This window comes from Magallana gigas, chromosome 1 (genome assembly GCF_963853765.1).
Source record: "Magallana gigas chromosome 1, xbMagGiga1.1, whole genome shotgun sequence".
NCBI classification, from domain to species: domain Eukaryota; kingdom Metazoa; phylum Mollusca; class Bivalvia; order Ostreida; family Ostreidae; genus Magallana; species Magallana gigas.
In genome coordinates, this window is record NC_088853.1 from 2,763,483 (window position 1) to 2,787,101 (window position 23,619).

Below are 23,619 nucleotides of genomic sequence, written 5' to 3' on the forward strand. Positions count from 1 at the left end.
CCACTCAAACACTAAAAGGTTAAAGTATTCAACACTTAAACACTGGTAGGTTAAAGCATTCCCCACTCAAACACTAGTAGGTTAAAGTATTCAACACTTAAACACTGGTAGGTTAAAGCATTCACCACTCAAACACTAGTAGGTTAAAGTATTTACCACTAAAACACTGTATTCCACTCAATGGTTGGTTAAAGTATTCAACACTCAAACACTGGTAGGTTAAAGTATTTACCACTCAAACACTGGTAGGTTAAAGCATTTACCACTCAAACACTGGTAGGTTAAAGGATTTACCACTAAAACACTGGTAGGTTAAAGCATCCACCACTCAAACACTAGTAGGTTAAAGTATTCAACACTAAAGCACTGGTAGGTTATAGTATTCAACACTCAAACACTGGTAGGTTAAAGCATTCACCACTCAAACACTGGTAGGTTAAAGTATTCAACACTTAAACACTGGTAGGTTAAAGTATTCACCACTCAAACACTGGTAGGTTGAGGTATTAAAACGTTGGTAATTGTGTTAGCTAATTGTGAAGAAGCTATTCAGATTGGTTAATTTAATGATTTCATCCGTATTTTCAATAATCACTTTTTTGTTAATTGTAATGATAATTAATGTTTACAAATTTTTGTAAAAGTGTACCTAAAACCAACAAATGTCGCATTGATGTTTTAGTTCATGTATTATTTTCTACTAGAATATAAATCGAATTAACCCATTATTTGTTATCATTGGTTAAAAGGATATCTGAAAGTTTGCTCTTTTTTTGTTTGAACAAACCAAGAGTATTCACAATCTTCAAGATGCTGAATAACACATATTGGCTGTTAATTGGGGCAGTGTCGTTTCTGATTGGTTGCAATGAACAGGCCCCGTCCTTGAACCCGTGACATGCGACATATTTACTAGAAGTCTTTATGGTGGCTGTTTCTATTGGAATTGTTGCGCTTGCAAGTTAAATTTCTATGTAATGATATATAAAGCAACACCCACCAATCTGTTCTTCTTTTGATCACAACTTGAAATTTTGATTTTGTTACAGATGCTGTCACACTGACCGCCATGTCTAGTCTACAGATATCAAAGGATTGTTATTGTAAGAAAAAAAAACCAAAAATATGAAGAATAGTAATAGTCGGGCAAGGATTGAAGCAAAAATAGAAAGATGGGAGGAAGAGAGAGAACTAAAACTGGTTCCATTGGTTGATCTGCAGTTTTGTTGTCCAGGTCGGTGTATCGACCACATACCGAAATGATGACTTCAATTGAAAATGTTGATAATCTAATTTTTATCAATTTATTTGTCAGTAGCTTGCCCCGTTTAAAAAATTATATTTATTAAATTTAGAAAATTTAAGATTTAGAAAACACGTACCTTTAAAAAAAAATTAGAGGCCAGATCAGGTGCCATGAAGGAGTGAGCATTCTCTACCGACCGACAATACACGTCGTGTGCTTTTTGTTGTAATCGGGAACACGGAACAATTCGTAGTAAACTCAGTGCCTGTCACATGACCGGCGTAGAACGATGATTCGGTAAATTAAGTAAACCGGCGAAAAACAAAAATGGAGGAACATATTAATCAAACAGTTGTTGGTGTAACCATGTCAACAGATGTAATAATTTAGTAAGAATAGTAAAAAATTCCAACATTTCTCATCTGAAACCTCTAGCCTATCAGATTTCACAACATGGTTAAAAATATGATGTCTACGTGGATTACGTATTGCAACAGATAAGGATGATAACGTTTGAAAAATGTGCGAGGTTATCCGATTGACTTCCAAATGCAGAATGGACGTCAACATTCCCCGTTATAAATCTCCGTAAGAAATCATTGTTTGTTCCTGTGAATGTTTCCTAGTGAAAAAAATGATAATGAGGGAATGAAGTAATCTTGGATAATTTTCTGTACATACATTTCAACTGCACTGCACTTCTCTTACACATAACTGTGTTTTTTAACATTGAAAATCGCCCAAATGTGCTAAGTAAATTTCTTGTAACAGACTACAGGTTACTCCACTTATATTGAAGTCGCTTATTTTGAAATACGCTTATTTTGAAATAAATTAAATTCCCAGTTTTAGCTTCTGATTTTCTTTACATTAAACTAACGGTTACTATGAAATCGGATATTTTGAAATATCGCTTATATTGAAGCCACTGATTGGTCTCTAGAGGTGATAATGAGTTGTTTTTATAACGGTTATATTGAAGTGCTCCTTGGCGGTTGGTGACAGTAATTATGCCTAACTGACCTGTTGATATAGAAAGGTTTGAATTGATAAGTTTTCACCTTATGTGTTTTATACTGCTTTTACAAAATAAAATTTATTCACTGTTGAATTCTTATTTTCCACGGACGTACTGAGGTTAGACTTAATTCAAATGGAAACCCCACAAAAAAGAACAACTTTACCTTTGGACACTAAATACGAACTAGTTATAACTATTGGATGAAAGCAAAGCTTAAATCTGAAATAGCAAAGGATTTTAGGATTAACCCAAGTACGCTGACAATTATTTACAAGCAGCAGTCAGTAGTGATTGAAGCATTTGAGTCCGGTGATTATTCCTCAAAACGTAAAAGAATGCGATCACGGAATTACAATGAGGTGGAAGATTGTCTTTTACTTTCTCAATTAAACTTTCAAAAACTATTATTCCATGTTTAATACATGTATCCATTATATAAACGACGATAAAATTAAATTGTTCGGGTTTGTTCTTCTTTATTTAAGATCGGGATTGAACTTTTTAGAAATAGCAGCTTCATGTCAGTCGTTTTCGCTTATATTGAATAACGGTTATATTGAAATAATTTGAATGGTCGCCTGAATTTTAATATATCCGGAGTAGGCTGTATATATGTGTATAAGTATTGTGTTAATGCTTTGTTTTGATGTAATCATTTGATATCAAAAAGTGATCTAAACATCCAGAAGTACGTGTTTTTTTTTTAGTTGAAATGCAATGTCATTGTGGTAAGTCAAAAAGTTTATCACATATTTGTACTGTCATTGTAGTTAGTCAAAACGTTTATCACGTATTTGCACTGTCATTGCGGTGAGTAAAAAGGTTTATCACATATTTGCACTGTCATTGTGGAAAGTCAAAAAGTTTAACACGTATTTGCAATGTCATTTGCAGTGTCATTGTGGTAAGTCAATAATTTTATCACATATTTGCAATGTCATTCTGGTAAGTCAAAAAATTTATCACATATTGCAATGTCATTGTGGTAAGTCAAATAGTTTATCACATATTTGCAATGTCATTGTGGTAAGTCAAATAGTTTATCACATTTTTGCAATGTCATTGTGGTAAGTCAAATAATTTATCACATATTTGCCCTGTAATTGTGGTAAGTCAAATAGTTAATCACATATTTGCAATGTCATTCTGGTAAGTCAAAACGTTTATCACATATTGCAATGTCATTGTGGTAAGTCAAATAGTTTATCACATATTTGCAATGTCATTGTGGTAAGTCAAATAGTTTATCACATTTTTGCAATGTCATTGTGGTAAGTCAAATAGTTTATCACGTATTTTCAAACTTTGTTGAAACAATGCACAATGCCATCTTAATTTCGACCTGAATCTAATTCCAAAGAAAACTTATCAAATATATTGCACGAAACTATTCACCAATCATTGATTAAATTTAAATTAGTCGACTACTTGAAATAAACTACAGTTTTTTATGGTAAAATAAGTGTATATAATGTCTTAACTTACTAGTATTCATTATGTTGATTTAAATTTTAGCCAAACATAAAAACCTTATATAATTAGCAGTCATTAGACAAAACTTTAGCCTTATATTGGTGAAAATCTGTATTTGGTGGAATACAATGAAAATTGTTTAGTGTATTAATAAACAGTGCTTCATTTTCTCAGCACATTTGCCACTGGTTTTGAAGCGATAATTCTATTAGTGTTTAATACCTTATCTAATTTAAATATATAAGTTCTTGACAGGAGATATGACCCAAGCATGAAAAGAACGATCGTAAACTATTTCGTTTTATTATTATTCGAACTGAAAAAAAGATATAAAATTTTCGCATTACATAAAAATTGTCTCCAGTACCTGTTTGTTTACATGTATAACATGGTGACTGACTCGATACGTGACTCAATGTTTACATGTATAACATGGTGACTGACTTGATACGTGACTCAATGTTTAGATGTATAACATGGTGACTGACTCGATGCGTGACTCAATGTTTAGATGTATAACATGGTGACTGACTCGATACGTGACTCAATGTTTACATGTATAACATGGTGACTGACTCGATACGTGACTCAATGTTTACATGTATAACATGGTGACTGACTTGATACGTGACTCAATGTTTAGATGTATAACATGGTGACTGACTTGATACGTGACTCAATGTTTACATGTATAACATAGTGACTGACTTGATACGTGACTCAATGTTTACACGTATAACATGGTGACTGACTCGATACGTGACTCAATGTTAACATGTATAACATGGTGACTGACTCGATACGTGACTCAATGTTTACATGTATAACATGGTGACTGACTCGATGCGTGACTCAATGTTTACACGTATAACATGGTGACTGACTCGATGCGTGACTCAATGTTTAGATGTATAACATGGTGACTGACTCGATGCGTGACTCAATGTTTACACGTATAACATGGTGACTGACTCGATACGTGACTCAATATTTACATGCATAACATGGTGACTGACTCGATACGTGACTCAATGTTTACATGTATAACATGGTGACCGACTTGATACGTGACTCAATGTTTACACGTATACCATGGTGACTGACTCGATGCGTGACTCAATGTTTACATCTATAACATGGTGACTGACTCGATGCGTGACTCAATGTTTACACGTATAACATGGTGACTGACTCGATACGTGACTCAATGTTTACACGTATAACATGGTGACTGACTCGATACGTGACTCAATGTTTACATGTATAACATGGTGACTGACTCGATGCGTGACTCAATGTTTACATGTATAACATGGTGACTGACTCGATGCGTGACTCAATGTTGACATGTATAACATGGTGACTGACTTGATACGTGACTCAATATTTACATGTATAACATGGTGACTGACTCGATACGTGACTCAATGTTTACATGTATAACATGATGACTGACTTGATACGTGACTCAAAAAGAGAAACTGCAATCTATTGAGCTTAATTCTTTAACATATTGGTGAAAATCCTCGTGTTTGACAGAACGCAATGAAATTGTTTGGTGTACTTAAAACAGTGCTTCCTTTTCTCAGCACAGTTGCTTTTGATTGTTGTCTCTGATAAACTGTTTTGGAAAAAACAATAAAGAAAATAGTATGCTTTTTACGTATTTCTTAAACATTGTTTTGAATATTTGTTAGAATGATGTTTACATAATCGGTCATATTCAACTACACTCTCAACCTTAGTAAGTCTTTCGCTGCGAAGAGAAAACTTGTGTTGAACAAAGTTTTTTTTTCTTTAGAAACATGTTAAATGGAATAATATTTTAATGATTTGCTAAGAATTTCAAAAACAAAAAGTGTTATTATCTACAACTTCCTCTAAGCCGTTAAGTATAGAAAAAAGATGACGTTATTGTTCAAATAAAATCATTCACTATCTCAGAATTCTTAATCCTAATTTTGATGTGAGAGTAACGGTAGAATTGACAATCACCTATGTGTGTGGTACCAAGGGTTTAGGACATGATGTGTTTGTTTTAGTTGTAGATGTATCTTAATTTACACTACATAACGGGAGAATTAACAATCACCTCTGTCTGTGATACCAAGGGTTTAGGACATGGTGTTTTTGTTTAGTTGTGGTTGTATCTTACTGTATACTACACAACGGGAGAATTGACAATCACCACTGTCTGTGGTACCAAGGGTTTAGGACCTGATGTGTTTGTTTAGTTGTAGATGTATCTTACTTTACACTACATAACGGGAGAATTGACAATGTGTGTGGTACCAAGGGTTTAGGACATGGTGTGTTTGTTTAGTCGAACATGTAGATGTATTTTACTTTACATTACATAACGGGAGAATTGACAATCATATCTATATTTGGTACCAAGGGTTTAGGACATGGTGTGTTCGTTTAGTTGTGGTTGTATCTTAATTTATACTACATAACGGGAGAATTGACAATCACCTATGTCTGTGGTACCAATGGTTTAGGACATGGTGTGTTTGTTTAGTTGTAGTTGTATCTTACTGTATACTACATAACAGGAGAATTGACAATCACCTATGTCTGTGGTACCAAGGGTTTAGGACATGGTGTGTTTGTTTAGTTGTAGTTGTATCTTACTGTATACTACATAACGGGAGAATTGACAATCATCTCTGTCTGTGGTACCAAGGGTTTAGGACATGATGTGTTTGTTTAGTTGTAGATGTATCCTACTTTTTTCTACAGTGTTTACTACACACAGAATTAAAGTCATGGACATCGATGCTACGGACGTTAATTGTCTTGAAATTGATTTTTGTTGGCGACATTCCACGTTGGGTTTTTTATTTCACAGTAAATTTTAGGATTTATTTGTTTTGACTGAATAGATCTGTGTGTGTGATAAATGTTGTCTTATCCCCATAACAACATTAATATATCAAGGTCCATGGTACGTGTATTGTTGAAATACCTTTAAATCCCCATTCATTATATACTCTTTTAGAGTGTTTAAATCTCATGCAAAACAATGACGGTTCGCTCTGAATAAAACGGCTTGCAAGATATAAATGAGGCATATAGAAGAAAATCACATTATGTTCTCTGCTTCGCTTAGTAACAACACGTTATATAGTCATACCTTTTAGACAGTTCTTTTAGAACGTAATATCAAGACATGAAAATGATTTTAGGAAAGCTATAAGAAAGGTAAGACATGTATATTTTCTCATTTTTGCATACATTTCCCTATAAGACTGTAGATAATAGTCTATAGGCATTCACTGAGAGTGTTTATTTCAGTACGTACTATAGAGTAGTAGATCCCTATATGTAAACATGTTCCCTGTGTCTACAACAATTCAGTACGTACTGTAGAGTAGTGATTCCCTATATGTAAACATGTCTCCTGTGTTACAACAATTCAGCACTTACCGTAGAGTAGTGTTTCCCTATGTTCCAACATGTTCCCTATGTTACAACAATTCAGTCCGTTCTGTAAAGCAGTGATTCCCTATATTTAAACATGTTCCCTATGTCTAAAACAATTCAGTCCGTACTGTAGAGTAGTGATTCTCTATATGTTAACATATTCCCTATGTCTACAACAATTCAGTACGCACTGTAGTGTAGTGATTCCCTATATGTAAACATGTTCCCTATGTCTAAAACACTTCAGTACGTACTGTAGAGTAGTGATTCCCTATATGTAAACATGTCTCCTGTGTTACAACAATTCAGCACTTACCGTAGAGTAGTGTTTCCCTATATGTAAACATGTTCCCTATGTCTACAACACTTCAGTAGGTACTGTAGAGTAGTGATTCCCTATATGTAAACATGTTCCCTGTGTCTACAACAATTCAGTCCGTACTGTAGAGTAGTGATTCCCTATATGTAAACATGTTGCCTATGTTACAACAATTCAGTACGCAATGTAGAGTAGTGATTCCCTATATGTAAACATGTTCCCTTTGTCTAAAACAATTCAATCCGTACTGTAGAGTAGTGATTCCCTATATGTAAACATGTTCCATATGTCTACAACAATTCAGTACGTACTATAGAGTAGTGATTCCCTATATGTAAACATGTTCCCTGTGTCTACAACAATTCAGTACGCACTGTAGAGTAGTGATTCCCTATATGTAAACATGTTCCCTAAGTCTAAAACAATTCAGTGCGTATAGTAGAGTCAACATTCCCTATATGTCAACATGTTCCCTAAGTCTACAACAATTCAGTACGTACTGTAGAGTAGTGATTTCCTGTATGTAAACATGTTCCCTATGTCTACAACAATTCATTACATGTTGTAGAGTAGTGATTCTCTATATGTAGACATGTTCCCTAAGTCTATAACAATTCAGTTCCTACTGTAGAGTAGTGTTTCACCATATGTAAACATGTTCCCTATGTCTACAACAATTCAATACTTACTGTAGAGTAGTGAATCCCTATATGTAATGATGTTTCCTAAGTCTACAACAATTCAGTCCGGACTGTAGAGTAGTGATTCCCTATATGTTAACATGTTGCCTATGGAACAATACATCTTACATCCTACATGATTAAATCAGTTTAAAACAAAATTACGACCGTTTCACTTGTGACAAGAATAGTTTTTTGTGTTCTTTAAGATACATTTATACCAAAGATTTAACTGCTTTTTAGAGGTTGTTTTTTTAACTTCTTCTCTACATTTAAATGCACAACAAATAAAAAAGTCCCTATTAACTGGTAATGTATAGCCCCTATTGGCCGGCAATGCATAGTCTCTATTGGCCGGTAATGTACAGTCTCTATTGGCCGGTAATGTACAGTCCCTATTGGCCGGTAATGTATAGTCTCTATTGGCCGGTAATGTATAGTCTCTATTGACTGGTAATGTACAGTCCCTATTGGCCGGTAATGTAAAGTCTCTATTGGCCGGTAATGTACAGTCCCTATGGGCCGGTAATGTATAGTCTCTATTGGCCGGTAATGTATAGTCGTTATTTGCCGGTAATGTACAGTCCCTATTGGCTGGTAATGTACAGTCCCTATTGGCCGGTAATGTATAGTCTCTATTGGCCGGTAATGTATAGTCGTTATTGGCCGGTAATGTACAGTCTCTATTGGCCGGTAATGTATAGTCTCTATTGGCCGGTAATGTAAAGTCTCTATTGGCCGGTAATGTAAAGTCCCTATTGGCCGGTAATGTATAGTCTCTATTGGCCGGTAATGTATAGTCTCTATTGGCCGGTAATGTACAGTCCCTATTGGCCGGTAATGTATAGTCTCTATTGGCCGGTAATGTAGAGTCCCTATTGGCCGGTAATGTACATCCTCTATTCGCCGGTAACGAGCAATCCCTTTTGACTGGTAATCTACAGTCCCTCTTGAAGGTAATATACAGTCCGTATTCCCCGCTATTGATAAAAAAAATAATAAATTCACGCTGCACTCTTGTATGCAAAGAACAAATTACGATGCATTGGAGTTATAATTTTTGAATTTCAATTAATGTTATTAAACACAAATTACGTTGAATAATTTATATTGTTGCGACAACTAATACAATAAAGTCAATGAGGTCTGTTTTTGAACAGGTTTATACCTGAATTGTAATATAATCCTTATCTATTGATTTAAAAGCCAAGCTCGTCACAAAATCGCAAAAACAGCTTGTTACAAAGACAGCTCTTGTTACTATCACACAATCGGTCGTGTCGTTCGGAGGGTGTTTAAACATCTTGTTACAAAGCATTTTTAATTTGTTACCCTCGCACTATCGTCCATGTCGGTGAGTCAATGTTAATTGTCATTGTCAGAGAGATCATAGACTTAGATTTGTTTGATTCTACTCATTGCACACATTGATGTTAGTGGTCCTCTGTACTGTGACTCAATAATTAAATGTACGGGTTTTTAAGTTTAACCAACATTGACACGTGGCGATTCTTACGATAGTATGTGTATTCTAAAGAAGAACATTGGCGGCTTGGGACTCCCGTCGTTGTTGTTGTTCTCTGTCTACGGTTGGTTAGATATATGTAAGGGATATCAATTACATTCCTAATAAATACATCTAATTAAAACATTGTTGCGTCGTCAGTTTTTCTACTTATTAGACGACTACAGCCAACATACTGGACTGCTGCAGATAATTGGGATGAACACAAACTCACAGTAACACAACACAACTGGTAGTTCCTCCAACCTCACGGAAATTTACCATCTTCCACATACAAACTACACAGAGTATCCAAGACAAAATCAAAATAACCTATTGCACGAATTAACAAACAAAAAACAACATAAATTTGATTGATTAACGTCGTCCTTTTGTATAAATTTGGATGATCGGAATTTTTTTTAGATGAAAACAGACATTCATATATCCACGTATTAATCCTTAACAGAATCACACGATCCTCTTCCAATGTTTGTACACACATGACCAATGGGCGGGATCGAACTATGCTTACCACTGAGCAGTAAGTAAATAAGTAAGTAAATATTTTATCATAGTGACATGTGTATGTCATAAGTATAGTACCATACAATGTTATACATTATCGAATTACACCCAGCCCATTGGACCTTTATGTGACTTTGAAATCTTATAATATACAAATATAGTATATACATCTGATTGAGCGCATCAGTTTACTGTGATTTGTACAGATAACTTTGTCTGACTGAATAATTGAGCATGCATTTCATAATGCAATGTGGACAAAAGGACCACTGCAAAAACCAAAAAGTTTATTGTTTATCTAAGTAATGGTCATAAGATAAAAACTGTCTATTCTTTCAGATATTGAACAATTCGAGGCCCATCAGCCTAACCCTAACCTTGCCCCTGATAGTTCAATGGGCAGTTCGCAATTGCAGTGAAGGTAAATAATCAGCGTCCATAGCTTCAGAGAAATATAGCGGGGATTACACAGTCAATTAAAATATAAGCAACTAAATAAAAACTAGCCAGTGTGTCCATTTAATAAGAACCCAGTATATAAGATACACGTGTAATTTTTATACGGATGTTTAATCAAACGTCACATTACAAAAAGAAATCAAATTTTCACGAATCTGCTGTGTGCGTTTCCATCCTTAGAATACGATGGATATTGGTAAAATACATAGTAAGTGTGTCAATATATGCCGGTAATGGGGTTTTATCTTTTGTAACTGTTTAAATTAAAGACATACACATGTAAAAAGTGTGATAATGTATGCCGGTAATGTGGTATTATCTTGTGTAACTGTTTAAATTAAAAACATACACATGTAGAAAGTGTGATAATATATGCCGGTAATGTGGTATTATCTTCTGAAAGTCTTTCACTTACTATAGGTTAAAAACAGTAAGAAGAATCAGTTACAAATAAAACGGAATATTTGTCTCTCGGGTTTTTTCATAAAAATGAAATGTTCTAAAAACAACTATTAGTAGAATTGTTCATAGAACTGTCCTTTCTGATATATTTCATTTTATCAAATCAAATATACAACATAACAAAGTAGTCATGTTGTATATTTGATTTGATAAAATGAAACATATCAGAAAGGACAGAACAATAATGAGGTCTTTCTATCACGAATGGTTGATTTCGTTTTGTTCAAATATTTCAGGAAATCCGTTAGCAGGTTATGTTATTTTTTCTGCAATGATCGCTTCCTTCATATAATCATATTAAATAACAAAAGAAAGCATTTCATTGTCTTTAATTACCATCGTCTGATCCTAAATGTGTCGGTAGTGGCTAATGAAAGTGTTCACGGCGACCTCGACTTCCATTTAAACAATTGATGCACATTCTCCTGTTGTTCTGTATTGCAATCAGTGATCAGAAATTGATTAAAGGCCGTGTATTTGTGGACTCGAAAATGAAAAGTTCCAAATCAGTGAAAGCCTGTCAAGTATTTCTGGAAAGCCTCAAAGAATAAACAGAAATAAGATATAAACAAAAATTAAAAAAAACGATCTGAAAATGAAGAGTTATCTTTTTCGGACTTCTTAGGTTTTTGATATAAATGCTAACAGAAACTTCTGAATACAAATATCAAGGCGTCGATTTTCCATTAGTAGGGACGATAGTTTGATTCAACGGCTTGTTATTTCTTTTAAGGTATTCCTATAGTTGGCACTAATTGGGCTCAATCATGAAAAACCCAGTTTTAGATTATAGATATACATTCTAACAATACATATAAATAAGAAAAAGTTTACTTGCTAGTTGTTCAGGCACGTAGCATCGATGGGCGGGGGGGGGGGGGGGGGCAGGTTGGGCCCCACTTTTTTGTGCAACAAAGATTTTTCTTAAATTTACATACAAAAATTGAATTAGGATGGAGTTGCCCCCTCCCCCCCCCCACTTTCATGGGATCATGTAAAAATGAGAGTTAAAAGTAAGGAAATATTCTTGAAACTGAAGTTGAAGGTATACTACCCCCCCCCCCCCCTCCGACGGTTTAGGATTTTCCGGAATTTGGAAAGTTACCTTTTTATTTTTTGCTTTTTTTAAATTGCTTGTCTCTGGATTTTTTCCTAAAATAAATCCTTAACTGTTGGTAAATTAAAAAAAAAGCATGTATAATATGGAGTATTAACATTTGTTTAAACCGTATCACATCAATATTGTTGTGCAAATTGTAAGTTTTTGTTTTTGTTATAAAGTATCTCTGTGTTGTGTTTGCCTTTTTGAAGAGGTTGATAATCTGAGTTGTCTCCCTTCTAACGCAGATTGAAGTGTATATAAAGACCTTTTCGTGAATAATTTACAACAAGAATATACAAAAAAATGATGATCAGATACATCAAGGAACTCTAGGATATATTACTTAGCATTGTTTCTGAAAGTGGAGGGGGCATGTGCTGATCCAAAAAACATCCCCGGGAGTGGGGGGGGGGGGGTGGGGTCCGACGGATATTTGAGTTAGCCGGGGGGGGGGGGGGGGTTGAGACATATTTCTGGCAATTTCTTTAGTAATTTAAAGAAATTTGAATTTTGCAAGGGCTGGAGGGGGGTCCGTACCCCTGACCCCCTCTAGATTAGCGCATGGGGGGCGTATTTAACCATAATTTTAGAAAAATCAACTATCATATCTATTTCCTTGGTGGCTTAAGCTTACTATAGGAAGTGAAGGACATGTCTTAGTAGGCGCTGGCACGATAAAGGTCCTCCAAAGCTCAAAGTCAGGAACTGACCTAGATCTTTAAATGATGGCATGGTTGAAGTAATCGATCATAATTTCAAAATATCAATAAATATATGCACTTTATTCTACATAAGATGCAATGCAAGAAATAACGTATTGTCAGGGACACGTACACTTACATGCAGCAGGGTACAACTGTTTAAACACTTAATTTCCATCTTACTTTTAAAAGAATTCTTCATGCAATACATTTCATGCGCGGGTCTACAGGTGGAGTGGTTGCGTATCTTTCCCCTGAAAAAAAACCCACTGAACCTTATTAAATAAGTAAAGCAAAGCTACCTCCACCCTGAGAAGGCATTGGATCCCCCACCCGCTAAACAAAATATCCCCACCCACATTTTTTTCGCTTATTTGACATATACGTACAGTTTATTTATCATCATATCTTTCGTAATTAAAAATTTACTTCTGATTTGAGTGACTTTTACCAGGTGGGGTAGTCCATCTAAGGACTTTGTTTCTTTGTTGTAAACGGCTTTTTCCTCGTCAATAACGAGCGCGGCCTTCGCTAAATTTCCCTCCTGAAACAGTTCTTCAAATTCAGCCAACTTTTGGGACCTCGCCACTCGTGCTTAAATTCAAATGCTGGTCCGGTCTCTGCCACATGCGCAGCACTGCTCACCGTGGTGGGTTTTTTTTTTGCAAGTTTCTGAGTAAGTCCCGTTATGTTTTTATGATTAAACAACTCTGTATTTCTATCGCTTTGTTTAGTAAGGAAGTAAAATAATGAAACTGACTCTTCGTTCGATAGTCCTAAATCACCGTATTCCATTAGTAACGTTTTTGGGTCCGTAGATTTGGGTAGATCCGTAATCAAGACAATGATTTAAGAAAATGATTTTATGTTTATATATGTATATAAAAACCGATCAAGCAATAATTACTAAAATGATTTGTTAACAAGTACCAGTCAGTATATACAGATATTTAGTCTTAGGATTATCTATCCTTAATTTAAAAAGGCATACAAATGTAATTTGGGCGACTGGGTATGTGTCCGGGCAGGTATGTATCCGTAGGCACCTGTCCTATGCGAGCGGGTCTCGGATGTGTCCCGATCCAGAGATCTGTCCTGTACACAGACAGATCTCAATAGAAATTGTGGAAATAATATAATTAATTGAATTAAATACAATTCCCCTATTAACCAGTATACTAGACACAGTATACTTAATACCAGGGTAACTTTATAACCTCGCCGCTTCTGCTTCGATGTTCCCACTTGGAGCTTCCACTGCAAACTGTCGATTTTTAGCTAAGCAGCGCCTTATATACTAATACGCACCCGAACTACCCTCGGGAGCTATCATTATACATAACGATAAAGTCCGGTTTACGTAATAGCTTGATACATTTCGAGCCCGACTCTTCCGAACCCGATCTTTAATCGTCACATTACCCACGCCTCTATTACTCATGCGCCCTCGCAGGATAAAACAATCAAACGCTGATGACATAGAATTTAATGAGGAGAAAACATGAAATATGAAAACAATTATGAAATGATAGATGCATGGATAAACTTATCTGAACCAAATGAAACTTTAACTAAGTTCACCCTTCCAGTCTTCAAAACATACAACAAATAACATAAGGTCAAGAAAAATCTTGAATTAAAGACTATCTGTCTGAACAGTTCTGTACAAAGTTTCAAAATTCAACTTTCTTACAAATTGTAAAACTCCTCTCTCTCTTTCCACAATGTTCTCTCTCTTTTTTTATGCAACAAGTTAAAACAAAACAATAGCAGGACTACTGGCCCTATTATGGATATACATGCTCTGTGATCAAGAATTTATGACATATATAATTCTGAAATTCAGGTTCAAGTCCTGCACATAATCTTGTAACCAAGTTGGAGTACGCCTTTCGTGTCTTGGTCGGCTCTCAGCAACCAACTCGTCTGTGACTTCAACATTTTTGTAGGATGAACCAAAGTCATCATCCTGTTCTTCCACATTTAGTTCAACATTTGGAGAGTCAATTGACTCTGGCTCGATATCCTCGCCTCTGAGTACTTGAGCTTTACAGACTTTCATCCTGTCGCAATGAACCATTTGTTCTTTTCCATTGCGCCCACAGTTGACCTTGTATAGGACTTCGGAGATCTTTGCCAGGACCTGGAATGGTCCTCGCCAATACGATGTCAACTTTGGTGAACAACCAGTTTTCCTTTGGGGAAAGTACACATAAACTGAGTCCCCATTTTTGAATTGTTCATAGGACATCTTCTTGTTCTGATAGTGTTTTTGTCGTAGAATCGCTCCCTCCGAATGTCGCCTCACCAATAGGTGAGCCCGTTCCATCCGATCAAACAGAACCAAGACCCAGTCATGCTTTGGTACCTGTTTCCAAGATGAGGGCATATCATACACGATATCTAACGGGGTGGTAGACTCTCTACCCAGCATTAGCATGTTTGGTGTGAATCCTGTTGATTCATGCTGGAACGCTCTATATGCCATCATTACAAAAGGTATGCATTCATCCCAGTCCCGATGATTATCGTCTACATAGTTACTTAGCATGGTAGCTAAGGTTTTGTTGAACCTTTCTACCATACCATCAGACTGGGGATGGTATGGTGTGGTTCTTGTTTTTCGGATTTGCAAATGGTGGCACATCTCCCTGAATAAGAGACTCTCATACTGGCGGCCTTGGTCGGAGTGTATTAAGACAGGGACTCCAAACCTACAAATTACTTCTTCTACAATTAGTCTTGCTACAGTTTGAGCCTCCATGTTCGGCATTGGGAAGGCCTCTGTCCATTTGGTGAAGTAATCTGACACCACCAGTATGTAGCGATTCCCTTTATCTGTGACTGGGAACTCCCCAAGGATATCTGTTGCTATCCTCTCCATTGGGTAACCAACTTACAAAGGCTGCATTGGACCTCTTTTTGTCTTGAGTGAAGCTTTTCTCCGTGCACATAGGTCACATCCAGCAACATAACTCCGGACATCGCTTTGCAACCCTGGCCAGTAATAAGCTTGCCTAATCTTGTTCAATGTCTCGGTCACCCCAATATGACCAGAGGTGTTGGAATCGTGAATATGCTGCAAGATAACTCTTCGCTGTGAGAGCGGCATAACAATTTGGTATGTCGTATTGTTGCTTTCTTCAACTTCCCACATACGACAAAGCAATTCATTCTTCAGGACCAATCTACTCCATTGAGCCCACAATGACTTGACCATATAACTTTCAGCAGTGATTTCGCTGTAGTCTGGACGCTAACCATCCTCCATCCAATCCTTCACAAGTCTTATATCCCGACTCTCATCTTGCATTTCTAGAAGTGTTTTCGATTCAGCAGTGCTCGTGTTTTTGACTTCATGCTTTAATGTCCTGGCATAGTCCTCAGGCACATCTGCTTTCTCCCAATCATCAAAATATCCGCATTGGGTACAAGGAACTCTACTTAGCCCATCTGCATTTCCATGTAATCGCCCCGCTCGATGCTCGATTTCCATATCATATGGCGAAATCACCTCTAGCCATCGAGCAAATTGCCATTCCGGATCCTTAAACCTAAGCAACCACCGGACGGAACTGTGATCCGTCCTAACAAGAAACTTGCGTCCATACAAGAAATGCCTGAAATGTTTTATAAACGTCACTACTGCGAAGAGTTCCTTCCTAGTTACACAGTACCTTCTCTCCGTCTTGCTGAAGACCTTACTGGCATAAGCTACTACCCTCTCTTGTCCATTTTGGATCTGTGACAAGGCTGCACCGATCGCATTTTGGCTCGCATCGGTATCAAGGATGAAGGATTTACTGAAATCGAGATGAGTGAGGATAGGTGCTGAGGTAAGCTTTGCCTTCAATGCATCAAATGCTACCTGGCATTCATAAGTCCATTTGAAAGCAACTGATGCTTCTGTCAGTCGATGCAGAGGGCGAGCTATTTCAGCAAAGTTTGCAATGAACTTTCTATAATAGCTGCAAAGGCCAATAAAGGACCTTACTTGCGTCTTGTTTACTGGTTCTGGCCACTTCCTAACGGCTTCAACCTTTTCCACATCCGTCTCAACCCCTTCTTCAGATATAACATCTCCCAGGTATTTGACTTGTTTTGAAAACAGCGTGCATTTCCTGGCCTTTAGCTTCAAACCAGCTGCTCTTAGCTTCTCAAAGACCAGGTTATGTAACATTTCTTCAAATGTTTTCCCATACACAATGACATCATCCAAATAGATGAGGCATACTTGCCATTGTAAGCCTGACAACACCGTCTCCATCAGACGTTCGAATGTTGCCGGGGCATTGCAGAGCCCAAACGGCATCACATTGAACTCAAACAAACCTTGCCGGGTCACGAAGGCTGTCTTAGGCTTGTCATTTGGGTCCAGCTCAACTTGTCAGTACCCTGCGTTCAGATCGAGAGTACTGAACCACTTGGAACCATTTAACTGATTGAGTGACTCATCGATGCGGGGTAAGGGATAGGCGTCTTTCATCGTCACACTATTTAACCGCCTATAGTCTAAACAGAATCTTTTGGATCCGTCCTTCTTTTGTACCAAGACGATTGCTGACGACCAAGCCCTCGATGAAGGCTCAATGATACCCCCATAAACAGGATAAGTCCTATAGCCATCGGTATGACAGCCCACCAATATTTTCTACAACATTACATCTTTATATTTATATATCATGTCATCAATAGATCAACCATCAATATACTAACCATATTGCTTATGACACAGAAGATAAACCTTTTATCTTACAATAACTCAGTTTTTGATATTAGACATCATTTTATTTTACTGTTACGTATAATTGTCCAGTTCTTGTTCATATTATCCAGACATTTTTACTCAGTAGTATTGTTACTGACTGACTACAGAAATATATCGGGTTGATCAATCTCATAGGTGGTGAGGCGAAGCTAATTAGTGTCTTTTTTTCCCGCGGACTATTAAGTGACACATTTATTCACAAATAACATTCTCACTATATTGCATATGACACAGAAGATTAAGTTAACGTATTATCTTACAATAATTCAGCTATTGATATTGGTCAGAATGGTTTTTTTCACTTTCTCCCTACAATTGTCTAGTTCTTGTGAATATTGGCCAGATATTTTTACTTACTTATTAGGTAATTTCTTGATTAACTACAAAAGAACTTACGATATGCGGTTTCTGTATTAGATAATATGAAATGTTCAAATTAGGAGGCTTAGCATCAGCAAATAACAGTCATATTGCCGAATATTAATTCTGATCAAACAAACATAGAGATATAAGAGGCAATCACGTGCTATGTTTAAACCAATGAAAGTGTCACATTTCAGTCCGAGGGAAGGTAATTTTATTTAGTGTTACCATTCAAAAACTCAGTATGACGTACAATAATCCAAGATGACAAACAATAATCCAGCATGACTTACAATAGTCCAGCCCGACTTACAATAATCCAGTTTGAATTACAATAACCCAGAATGCCTTACAATAATTCAGTTTGACTGATCTAGCCTGACTTACAATAATCATGACTTACAATAATCCATTCTGACTTACAATAATTCAGCATGACTTACAATAATCATGACTTACAATAATCCAGCATGACTTACAATAATCCAGTCTGACTAAAATGAATACAGCATGGTTTACAATAATTCAGCATGACTTACAATAATCAAGTTCTTTATATTGGCCAGCGTTTTTTCGTTAAATTTCAAGATCTTCAGTCGTTGTAATGGTCCTTCAATATCAACGCCACGGCAACGGGAAAACATATCACAGTAACCTTGGTAATTGTTACAGGGGGAACCTAGATCATTGAATCACACATTAGTTGTGGAATTTTAGGATAATTTAACAAGGGGCCCATGGGCCACATGACTCACCATAACAACAGTTTTTTGTATTATTCTATATCAGTTTCTCAACATTTTCCCAATATATTTCTACCAAGTTAGTTAAACTTTAAACTCTTTTTGAAGCCAAAATTTGGGTTCGGGTCACGATTCTAACAATTCAAAATCTACATTATTTTAAGATGCTTGCAAAGTAATCTCTTAAATTGTAACATTGTAGATCTTGAGGAGAAGATTATTTTTTTTTTTTTACATTTTTTCTGTATATGTTTATGCTAACCTTGAATCCCTCTAGGGGCCCCATTATTGGTCCGGGGTCAGGAATTAACAATTGAGAATCTCTATTATATGTACAAGTTTTATTGTAAATTTTGGCATTAAGGAAGAATGATTTCGTAAGACACGCATCCTAATTTCAATGTTTCGCAATTATTCCCTTTTAAAAAGGGGTTTGATCTTTATTTTAACAATTTGGAATTTCTTTTCCATGAGGATACCTTGTACAAAGATTAGTTTAATACGGGCAAGTGGTTCTAGAGGAATAGTCAAAACTGTGAAAAGTTTAGAGACCGACGGACAGACCGACAGACGTGATCAGAAAATCTCACTTAAACCTTCGGTTCCTCTTCTTTGGCGGAACACAATAACAATGTTTGGTGTCCTAAAAAGCGCTTCCTTTAATTTTCACATCACGGTGGTCTCTGGTAAACTGTTTGTGAATCGATAATTTTATTAGTGTTCAAAACATCATCTAATTTGAATTTATTTTTTAAAACTTGAAACGAGTGCATACAAATGGTCAAAATGAAGGATCTAAGATTCTATTGATATTTGGTTTATATATTAACTATCAAAAAGTTTCTGTTTGATACGTCTTTCAATAGACATATTGTTAAATTAATTTCTTTATTCAAGAAATTTGTTAATTTTTTACGTATGCCCTCTCATCCGTAAAGTGTGGAATTGACAATCATATCTGTATTTGGTACCATGGGTTTAGGACATGATGTATCTATTTAGTTGTAGTTGTATCTTACTTTATACTACATAACGGGAGAATTGACAATTACCTCTGACGGTGGTACCAAGGGTTTAGGACATGATGTGTTTGTTTAGTTGTAGATGTATCTTACTTTTTACTACAGTGTTTACTACACACTGAATTAAAGCCATCGACATCGATGTCGCGGACGTTAACTGTGTTGAAATTGATTTTAGTTGGCGACATTCAACGCTGGGTTTTTTAATTCACAGTAAATTTTAGGATTTATTTGTTTTGACTGAATAGATCTGTGTGTGTGATAAATGTTGTCTTATCCCCATAACAACATTAATATATTAAGGTCCATGGTACGTGTATTGTTGAAATACCTTTAAATCCCCATTCATTATCTACTCTTTTAGAGTGTTTAAATCTCATACAAAACAATGACGGTTCGCTCTGAATAAAACAGCTTGCAAGATATGAATGAAGCATATAGAAGAAAATCACATTATGTTCTCCGCTTCGCTTAGTAACAACACGTTATATAGTCATACCTTTTAGACAGTTCTTTTAGAACGTGATATCAGGACATGAAAATGAATTTAGGAAAGCTATAAGAAAGGTAAGACATGTATATTTTCTCATTTTTGCATACATTTCCCAATAAGACTGTAGATAATAGTCTATAGGCATTCACTGAGAGTGTTTATTTCCTACTCAGTTGAAACTGTCTACAACAATTCAGTCCGTACTGTAGAGTAGTAGATCCCTATATGTAAACATATTCCCTATCTCTACAACAATTCAGTCCGTACTGTAGAGTAGTGATTCCCTATATGTAAACATGTTCCCTATGTCTACAACAATTCAGTACGTACTATAGAGTAGTCGATCCCTATATATAAACATGTTCCCTATGTCTACAACAATTCAGTCCGTATTGTAGAGTAGTAGATCCCTATATGTAAACATATTCCCTATCTCTACAACAATTCAGTCCGTACTGTAGAGTAGTGATTCCCTATATGTAAACATGTTCCCTATGTCTACAACAATTCAGTACGTACTATAGAGTAGTCGATCCCTATATATAAACATGTTCCCTATGTCTACAACAATTCAGTACGTACTGTAGAGTAGTGTTTCCCTATGTTACAACATGTTCCCTATGTTACAACAATTCAGTACGTTCTGTAGAGCAGTGATTCCCTATATGTAAACATGTTCCCTATGTCTAAAACAATTCAGTCCGTACTGTAGAGTAGTGATTCCCTATATGTAAACATGTTCCCTGTGTGTACAACAATTCAGTACGTACTATAGAGTAGTCGATCCCTATATGTAAACATGTTCCCTATGTCTACAACAATTCAGTACGTACTGTAGGGTAGTGTTTCCCTATGTTACAACATGTTCCCTATGTTACAACAATTCAGTACGTTCTGTAGAGCAGTGATTCCCTATATGTAAACATGTTCCCTATGTCTAAAACAATTCAGTCCGTACTGTAGAGTAGTGATTCCCTATATGTAAACATGTTCCCTGTGTGTACAACAATTCAGTACGTACTATAGAGTAGTAGATCCCTATATGTAAACATATTCCCTATCTCTACAACAATTCAGTCCGTACTGTAGAGTAGTGATTCCCTATATGTAAACATGTACCCTATGTCTACAACAATTCAGTACGTACTATAGAGTAGTCGATCCCTATATATAAACATGTTCCCTATGTCTACAACAATTTAGTACGTACTGTAGAGTAGTGTTTCCCTATGTTACAACATGTTCCCTATGTTACAACAATTCAGTACGTTCTGTAGAGCAGTGATTCCCTATATGTAAACATGTTCCCTATGTCTAAAACAATTCAGTCCGTACTGTAGAGTAGTGATTCCCTATATGTAAACATGTTCCCTGTGTGTACAACAATTCAGTACGTACTATAGAGTAGTCGATCCCTATATGTAAACATGTTCCCTATGTCTACAACAATTCAGTACGTACTGTAGAGTAGTGTTTCCCTATGTTACAACATGTTCCCTATGTTACAACAATTCAGTACGTTCTGTAGAGCAGTGATTCACTATATGTAAACATGTTCCCTATGTCTAAAACAATTCAGTCCGTACTGTAGAGCAGTGATTCCCTATATGTAAACATGTTCCCTATGTCTACAACAATTCAGTCCGTACTGTAGAGTAGTAGATCCCTATATGTAAACATATTCCCTATCTCTACAACAATTCAGTCCGTACTGTAGAATAGTGATTCCCATTATGTAAACATGTTACAACATGTTCCCTATGTTACAACAATTCAGTACGTTCTGTAGAGCAGTGATTCCCTATATGTAAACATGTTCCCTATGTCTAAAACAAATCAGTCCGTACTGTAGAGTAGTGATTCCCTATATGTAAACATGTTCCCTGTGTGTACAACAATTCAGTCCGTACTGTAGAGTAGTGATTCACTATATGTTAACATGTTTCCTATATCTATAGCAATTCAGTACGTACTGTAGAGTAGTGATTCCCTATATTTAAACATGATCCCTAAGTCTAAAACAATTCAGTTGATACTGTAGAGTAGTGATTCCCTATATCTAAAAATGTTCCTAAGTCTACAACAATTCAGTACGTACTGTAGAGAAGTGATTCTCTATATGCAAACATGTTCCCTAAGTCTAAAACAATTCAGTCCGTACTGTTGAGTAGTGATTCCCTGTATGTAAACATGTTCCCTATGTCTACAACAATTCAGTCCGTACTGTAGAGTAGTGATTCCCTATATGTAAACATGTTCCGTAAGTCTACAACAATTCAGTCCGTACTGTAGAGTAGTGATTCCCTATATGTAAACATGTTCCCTAAGTCTACAACACTTCAGTACGTACTGTAGAGTAGTGTTTCCCTATGTTACAACATGTTCACTAAATCTACAACAATTCAGCACTTACTGTAGAGTAGTGTTTCCCTATATGTAAACATGTTCCCTATGTCTACAACACTTCAGTACGTACTGTAGAGTAGTGTTTCCCTATATGTAACCATGTTCACTATGTCTACAACAATTCCGTTTGCACTGTAGAGTAGTGATTTCCTTTATGTTAACATGTTCCCTATGTCTACAACAATTCAGTACATACTGTAGAGAAGTGATTCCCTATATGTCAACATGTTCCCTAAGTCAACAACAATTCAGTACGTACTCTAGAGTAGTGTTTCCCTATATGTAACCATGTTGCCTATGTCTACAACAATTCAGTTCCTACTGTAGAGTAGTGTTTCCCTATATGTTAACATGTTCCCTATGTCTACAACAATTCAGTCCGTACTGTAGAGTAGTGAATCCCTATATGTAAACATGTTCCCTGTGTGTACAACAATTCAGTACTTACTGTAGAGTAGTGTTTCCCTATATGTAAACATGTTGCCTATGTCTACAACAATTCAGTACTTACTGTAGAGTAGTGATTCCCTATATGTAAACATGTTGCCTATGTCTACAACAATTCAGTCTGTACTGTAGAGTAGTGATTCCCTTTATGTAAACATATTCCCTAAGTCTAATACAATTCAGTACGTACTGTAGAGTAGTGATTCTCTATATGTAAACGCGTTCCCTAAGTCTACAACACTTCAGTACGTACTGTAGAGTAGTGATTCCCTATATGTAAACATGTTCCCTGTGTTACAACACTTCAGTAGGTACTGTAGAGTCAACATTCCCTATATGTAAACATGTTCCCTAAGTCTACAATAATTCAGTACGTACTGTAGAGTAGTGATTTCCTGTATGTAAACATGTTCCCTATGTCTATAACAATTCAGTACATACTGTAGAGTAGTGATT

General features: G+C 36.1%; 1 protein-coding gene across 1 annotated transcript in view; it reads left to right on the forward strand.

Moving 5' to 3' along the window:
* The first annotated feature begins 6,796 nt into the window (after positions 1-6,796).
* Positions 6,797-23,619, forward strand: part of LOC105324121 (uncharacterized) — a 52,975-nt gene continuing 36,152 nt past the window's right edge. The window contains exons 1-3 of the mRNA XM_066076310.1: positions 6,797-6,944; positions 10,139-10,225; positions 10,537-10,618. The gene's annotated coding sequence lies outside the window, so the exon portion shown is untranslated. The remainder of the gene's footprint in view (positions 6,945-10,138; positions 10,226-10,536; positions 10,619-23,619) is intronic.